Raw genomic sequence first — 8655 nt, 5'->3', positions numbered from 1 at the left:
ATAGGATGGCTTTTCGAGGAAGAAGTTTAAGGATGTGGGATGTTATTAGGTCGTATCCAGGAGCTTTGCGGGTAGGTAATCGTTGAATGATGCTGGATTTCGAAATATTAAAAAAAAAACTCCCGTCAATCAACATCAATTTAAAGTACTTTAAGGTCAGTAGCATAAACAGAAAATCGATGTACTAGATATTTGAATGTTTTATCATTGACAGATTAATACATTCTAATTTTTTTTTTAATATTTATTTATTACTATTTACAACTGTACATTATAATACATTTAGAAAATCTGATCTAAGTTAAATTGAAGTGTTACAGGCGTGTAGAGAAATCACCCATTGGTAGCATTCTAATTACATTTTACATTAGCTGGTCTCGTGGCCATCTTCTTTTCAGGCGCTTCGGAGGATTGTCAGGAATGGAAGAGGATGCAAGATTAGAAACTAGGGGGTTTGAGTGGTTAGAGAGTTTATAAAGGAAGGAGTGATATCTGGTTCGGGCTAGATCGCTTACATAGGGAACATTAAGGTCATAAAAAAAACAAAAAAAACAATTAAACCCAAATTTGTCAGAATTTAAAAAAACAACATATTTTTATACACTTTTTTGTACCTTCTAAGGTCCATTTTTTCAAATATTACTTTTCGAAAATGAACCATTGAATTATTTTTGTCCCAAGACATCCTACTAGGGCACATCAATATTCTATAAATAGGATACATGATCATGGATTGAGGGAAATTTAATTAGATGCTGAATTGCTAGTCTTTCCAAACATACCAGTAGCATTTTTGTTTTATTCAAATTAATTTCAAGGATCCTAACTCCTAGAGGTTCCGTTGAAATAAATTATGTTTTGTATTTAAGGATGTGAATATGCAAAATGGGGTAAATATGTTTTCAAACAATTTCTTTCTGGAATTTAACTTTGAATAAAGTAAAGTCATTTTTGATTGTATTGCATATGTAAGCTATGTTATAACTATATGTCAATATAGCATATGTTTACATATATAACTGGTTTTCCACTGCCATACTATCGTATTCATTAGAAGAAGAAGAAGAATTTATGCTGGTGACATGTCAATAATTTTCCAGTAACTGACAGTGAAAATCTATAAAATAAAAACCTTAGTTGTAGAGGAGCTTGTCAGAGGTGTCACCTGTTGCTGGGACGCTCAACATTGTGTTGATCGCTGCGAACTGAATGCAAACAGTCAAGTTCTGTATAAATGTATAATTAAATAGTTTAAACTGCAGTCACTGCTAAATTCCATTTATAAAATACAGTATTGCATTTATAGCGTGGTCATGAATGGACAACGGAAACACTCAGTAGTTAGATGGCATCTCAGTGGCAAAAGAGACATAAAGGACTTAATTTGATTTTTTTTTTATAATTGATACAAGTACAAGATAAAAACGCTAATAATAATATTTAAAATATAATTGGATGTTTTTTTGCTAATAAAAATTCTATTAAATTTTTATTAGGTAAAATGTATTGAAATACAGAACATGCGCTCGGGTGAAATATTGATCTATTCGTGTCCATGACAACAAACCACGCCTCATATTTTCAATAAATAAATAGACAAACCGGACAAAATTAGAAATTTTATATTACTTCAAACCCACGCCTAAATGTTTAGAAAAAAAAACCAATTTTGTGGGTAAATATTGTACTGATTATTTATTATCTGAAATATATCGAGATAGAGTACATGCGCCCGGGTAAAATATTGATCTTTCTCTCTCCATGACAACAAACCACGCCCCGTACTGTAATAAAACTTCATCATTGGTCAGTTACAAAATTGTTTAATATAAAAGGTTCTTTTGGTTTGTTTTTTAATACCAGACCCTGCCAAGCCTTACATGATAATTATTTGAATTTGATTTTCTTTTAACAATTGATAAAGTAGGAATTAAGTGTCTTGCAAAAGTCACACCTAGAAATTTACAATTTTATAACGATGAAGTTGGATTTTCAATGTTGTAAGCCATTGCACCTTTAACTATTGGTAGCAGATAATGGGATTTTTTTTAGATTAAAAAACTTTATTTATTGATAGATATTACAATTTGCCACAACGTTATTGGGCAATAGGTAATAGTGATGACTGATCACATTCATACTAAAATAAAATAACATAAAAAGGAACAAAAAAAAAGTACATGATAATAATTAAAATCTTGAAATATATACAAACCGAAGGATAAAGAAAATGAACATAAGCAAACTATGTCCATGAAAAACTTAAAAAATAAAATAATGATAGAAATAAAATAATCTCTAGTCACATTTACACTCTTACATACAATATTTGCATAATCAACCTACAAGAAAAACATACTTAAAAAAATTAGTAAATAGGTAGGTAAAAAAAAAAAAAATAAGCTGTAATTAAAAAAGTAAAAAAAAAAATCAAATAGTAATTAAACTATTCATTGTGAGCCTACGTTTTGCCTCACGTTGCATGGCTTCAACAAGGCTAAAAAAGATAAGCAACTAAAATAATGTAACAAATTAAGAAAATAGATAATATGAAATAGAAGTAAAGTAAAGAGTATGAAACTAAACATGATTTTAAATATATGAAAATTTATATAAAAATGAACAAAGTAAAATAAAATAAAAATAAGATGTATAGTGAAAAGTATAAATAAACAAGAATTACAAAAAGGTATTAGAGAATTGATGAAAACGGAAATAATAACAAATAAAAAAATAGATTAAAAAGAAATATAAAAATACAGTACACCCAAAAAGACCTAAAAATAAGGGAAATAAGAATAAAATAAATGTCAAGAAAAAAGATAAATAATGAACAAAATAGGACACACACACCTTACTTAATGGAAGTAAACACGAAGATGAGTTGAAGGAAGATAAGGAAAGCAATAGGATAGGGGAATGGTTGTTACATAAATACAAATACAAATACGTTACATTAGAAAGCAAACAAATATAAAATAATATTAAAGAAAAGATATTATTCAGAAATATTAAATATAGACAGATATCAAATGATAATATACATAATAAAAGGAAGAAATAATACAGAACATATATATAGATAAACTACAAAAAAGAAATAAAATAACTAACTTTGTATTGGATTTAGCACCCAAAAAAACTCTTACATATCAAGTAATTAAGCGGGTATACTTTTACTAAATGCGAATAATACCGCCGTAGAGACGAGTTTTTTCTCTTTCTGACGATAAAAATAAAGTACGTATTAGCACGATTTGAAGAAAATTAAAATTAACTCGAATATATTCAAAAATTATAAATACATTGTCTTCAATCTCAAATTATAATTTGGCAATTTGTTTTTTTTAAACGTCCTTTAAGTAATAATAATATAAAATAAGATAATTCAAAAATATGAGTTTTTTTTTTAACCAAACTGGTATTGTATGTCATGAAGTTGCGAAAAATGTCATTTTCCATTTGAATTTATTTTCGGTTTTAGTACACTAACAAAACACAAAGATTAGTCAAAATAATAAAGTCACATTTTTGGATTGTAGAGCTGTGTATATGTGTGTGGTCAGACAAAAATGATTGAGAACCTTTGACTGCTGAAAATAGCTGACCTCTAGATTTCTCTAAAGTGGCTAAAACAAAAATGAAAAAATATTACAAAACCAATGCTGCAATGATATGATAACGAACTACAATAAAATTTAAAAAATGTTCGACTCAGATGAATTATATTATAAAAGAACAGTACACGCGCTTCGAAACAATATTGATCTTTCAGTTCCCATGACTACAAACCCTGCCCCATTCCGTCATAAAAGGTGGGGAAAAAGAATGTGGCATTGCAAGTTCCGTTGAATATATACAATTCAAAACGAACGAAACTGATTGCTAATATTTTCTCGAAAAATGTCATCAGGCCAAAAGTCAGGAGCTGAGTGGTTTAAACCGATAAACGCTTCAAATTAGAAACGATGGTCTATTATTTGAATCAATTATTTCATTTTAACAATAGATAACAAATGATAAAATATCTGGTGAGTTATGGATTCTACTATTTTGAAACATAAAACCTCAAAATTTTAGGGAGTGTTAATTTTTCTTTTATCTTGGTCGAGTAGAAAGGTTCATTATTGAAAATAATTAACAAAAACTAAGTCCAATGGATTGTATGTTTGCTATTTTATTTTTGTAATGTTTAAAAAAAAAAAGGATATGTAAATGCTTAAAATTGTTCCTCTATATTCATAAATTATCGAGATATGGCCGTAGGAAAGTATGAATCGGGCGCCAATTTATACATTTGAACATTATAAATGATAGTCAGTAACACAACTCTACACAGCTGATGGATCTTTCCTCGGCCAACCCCTAGACTCTCACGGCCCACTTATTGTCTGCGGACCACCGGTTTGGAGATAGATAGCATGAAAAAAAGTCATGGCACCCGTTTTTCAGTGGATTATGCATTTTTCAAAAAGGTTATAAATTGAGCCCATTCCGCAGTTCTACATACATTGCGGCCTGATAACTCACAAAGTAAAAATACAATCATAGAGTTAGGTAAGTTTTCTCCTAAAATGTATGACTAGCAGAAATAAAATAGTTTTTATTCATTAAATGACATTAATATTAATATATATTAGCAAGAATGACAAAAAAGGAGAAAATTATATGTTATATATAGGTTATTGTTATCAGCAACCTGAAGATGGGGGAAATTTCCCGAAACGTTGTTGCTGATGATATGAAATAAATTATTGTATTTGAAATAAGGAAGAATTGTGTCATTCACTAAATCCAGTTTAATCATAGAGTTATAAATTTAGACCTGCCGAGTTTTGAAATTGTAAAGTTTGTATTAAATTTTTGCATCTGATTCGAATTCTGTATGAATATTCCTTAGGTACACATCATCATAATAGTTAATTATTCTCTTGATAATTTGTTATAAAAATATAACAACAAAATACTGAAGTATGTGGTGCGTTACTTTATAATTACTAACAGTTTTTACTTTATTGAATTTATTTCTCCAAAGAGTATTTATTTCCTAGTTTTAGTGTCGGAAAAATATTAAGATTGATTTAAATTTTATATTTGTAAATAATTATAAAATATGAAAATTAAAAATTAAATAAAAACGATAATTAATTGGTTTTACGATTAATTTTGGGGATTCTAGATGAGATTTCATTAAAGGTTGTAGTGGATTATCCCTACTGTCATATTACTTGACATCCTTCCTATGCCACAATTTCTCAAACTTTCGACATCTATGTACTACGAATATGATTTTCTTAACACCGAGTATCTCTCACCAAAAATAAATACAGTAAAACCTCTGCTATTAAACCATTTTTAAATGTTTCAGCGTAGATATACAGGAAGTTTGACTCTTGGTCAACGGAAATACCTCAAACGAATGAGGATAACAAAATTTTCGTAACCAAAGGGTAAATTTAGCCCTATGAGTGGACACACATTTGAAAATAGCTACACCATATAAAATAGCTTTATGGTTAGATATAAACACGAATGTGCATTTATATATGTACTGTTGTGCATTAAGAGTACTGGGCTAAGGTTAAATCAAGTTTGAGTCAAGAGACATTCTAGATGTCAATGATAGCGGTGACAAACTCGCAGGTACAAAGAGTTGGTTCTCCTCAACTTGTCTCGGGACCACCACTCTAGATAAGAATTGCTGAGTACTTCCGAGGAGGTACCGAGTACCTTATCAAACAAACAACCAACAGATGTGTGGGGTACCCGGCTAGGCCTTCTTAGGCTTCAGGTTCGGCCATAAAGAGAACCATTCAACTTTTTGGAGATCAAAGAATCAGAGCCCGCCTCGATGTTTAGGTTGAGTTCTAGTTTCTGCCCCCAAAATATAATCAGCCAACGAATTGGGAGGAGGGAAAGTAGAGGGAAGGAAATAACACCATCGAGGAGAAAAACGAGAGGAGACCATTCTTAGAGATAGTTGGAAGATTATAGTCCAGCAGAGCACAGAGCATATCCGAAGCAGTACACCAACTCCAGCAAGCAATGCAGATGAGGAGGAAAACCCACAATACACATGAATGGAAAATAAATGAGATATTAGAATCAATAGAATAGCAATGGTACCTAGTATTCTCAATCCAATGTCATATTAATTAAATTTAAATTATAATGAATTTGGACATATGGAATTGAGCTCTGGGGCTCCACCAAACCATCATATTCCTCCCGCATCCAATCCTTACAATCCAAAATCCTACGTAAAATCCTTGATGCTCCTTATTACGTTACAAATAAACTCATTCACAAAGACCTTAACATCCCATTTGTTGCAGAATTGGCTCAAAACAGACATGCGTCTTTTCATTCCAAACTCCTTAACCATCCTAACCCATTAATTCTTAATATTTCACCCTTAACAACCCCTGATAATCCTCCGAGGCGTCTGAAAAGAAGATGGTCACGGGACCTTCTAATTTAAATTAATTTTTGAAGTACTGCCGATGGGTGGTTCCTTCCCAAGATTTTCAAGTGTATATGAAACATACAACATATTTACTTATTGTATTATTTTGTATAGTTGTAAATTACATTAAATAAATAAAAAATAAAGAAAAATTATAATGAACATGTTTTTTATTCATAAGCTTTCTTTTATAAAATATACTTCATTTGTAAATAATTGTAAATATAACCTAATGTTATCCCAACTTGATTTTATAGTTTCAACACCCTACATGTCACCAGATTGCCGTAGCTTAGATTGTTAACTTTTGTTAGATTAATTAACACTAGAGCTAAACAACGTCATCACTTCAAAGAAATGATTCTTTTATAATGACCCATTGAACTAGAGCTTTCGGCAGATCTTTCCTTATCCGAAAGTCGCCAATCTGGAATTTTATTCCCTCTTATCCGCCGCTCCTATAACCTACTCACTTTCAAAGCTCGCGATTTGACCATTTCCTATCCATCAGTCCTTATGTATTGTAAACTGATTTCATCCTATAATTATTTCGTAATTCATAAATACAAATGTGTATACTTTATTAATCATTTTAAGAATATTATTGCTATTTTAAATTTACTACTCATTGCAGATGTTAATTTTTTTTCCAGTTTCTTTTTTGTCTCGAAGGCTGTCCTGAAACCTGTTTTTATTGAATATTACATTCTGTTTCACTAAAGGACAAAGGTAACAGATACATAAGAGTTCATTCATACCATATAAGACTTTAAAGTCCAACTTTTATAACCTGTATTATTTATTTATTTTTTAAAATAATTTATTTATTGTTATTTAAAACTGTATAAAAATATATACAACAAGTTAATTTGCTGTAGGTAACATAGTGACATGATACAATCATGTGGAGAATCTACCCATTGATAGAACTCCAATCTGTATTATTAAAAAATGTTTTCCTGAATAAATAATCTGTTTATAAAAGCATAGATTTCTTATCAGATAATATGGTTTTCAAATCTTTGCATTACATGAGCATATATTATTTTTTAAATGAGGTAAGGCTACTATAGATTTGTTGTTGTTGAACTGTTGATTAAATTATTAATTTTATTGAATTTTTTGAATGTGACTTTGGACTTTCTCTATTTCTGTTTTCTTAAAGTATTTTATATTTTAGGATTAATGGGGTTAGATCTCTCAACAGCACTTCTTTTCATTTTATCACTTAATATTTGTTTAAAATCTTAAACAGGCATCTCATATCAAGGACGGGTAACTAATTAAAAGATACAGCTCAAATGATTAGTTATTGGACAGTGAAAACTTCGCAGTATCATCATTTCTTGAAGTATTTGGAAAATTTTAAATAACATTCAGTATTGATGGAGTTCATTCACCATCCTAGTGAAATCGGATAGAAATTGTATGTTGTTGTAGAAGGAGAAATTTAAACGAAAAAAAATTGTTTTGATGTGTCAATGGGGGGGTGACAAGCTGTGAGTACAGTTCCTATTGTTGAACAGTTACATGTGACAGCTCTCTTCACTCATACGTTTCATTGGAGGTAGTAAAAAAAGGCTAACCTTGGAACATCTGCAACCAAGAAGTATTCCGTAATACCGTAGACCGTAATAGACATATCATTTTTTTAATTCATGTAATATGTATTAAAGATTTTGGAAAAGGATTTAAACTTATTCCAATTGAATCGCAAATAAATTATGCTTGACAGGATGGATAATGAGACGATTGATTATCTAATATAATTTCATGTTTAGGCATTTTATTTTAATAAAATTAAATTTGTGTTTTCTGATTATGCAACAAAAGAAATAGTAAATTTAGTCCTTTCTTGGGTTATTGGGAGCTAACAGTTTTAGAAGCATTATTTAAATTTAAGAAAATTAACACGGCTGAAAGGGAAACGCTGGGATCTTTTGGAGCCCAACTTAGCCTTTCACACAAGATTGACAAAGCATGGTTTTCCTAGTTCCTGAGACTGAATGTAGATACTATACAAGTCCGATATTGTATATGTCAGATATATTTATTTTATTTTTACTTAAACTTTTTATTTTTAATTATTTATCTAATGTAATTTACAACTGTACAAAATAATACAATAGGTAAATATGTAGTATGTTTCATATACACTTGAAAATCTTGGGAAGGAACCACCCATTGGT

At 29.9% G+C, this 8655-nt stretch overlaps 1 protein-coding gene across 1 annotated transcript in view; it reads left to right on the top strand.

Annotated features, from left to right (window-relative positions):
• Positions 1-8655, top strand: part of LOC106680077 (very long chain fatty acid elongase 4) — a 255148-nt gene that overhangs the window by 163672 nt on the left and 82821 nt on the right. The window lies entirely within an intron of this gene.

This window comes from Halyomorpha halys, unplaced genomic scaffold (genome assembly GCF_000696795.3).
Source record: "Halyomorpha halys isolate HHAL.00 unplaced genomic scaffold, Hhal_1.1 Scaffold241.1, whole genome shotgun sequence".
NCBI lineage: Eukaryota > Metazoa > Arthropoda > Insecta > Hemiptera > Pentatomidae > Halyomorpha > Halyomorpha halys.
This window is presented reverse-complemented; position numbering and strand designations above follow the sequence as displayed.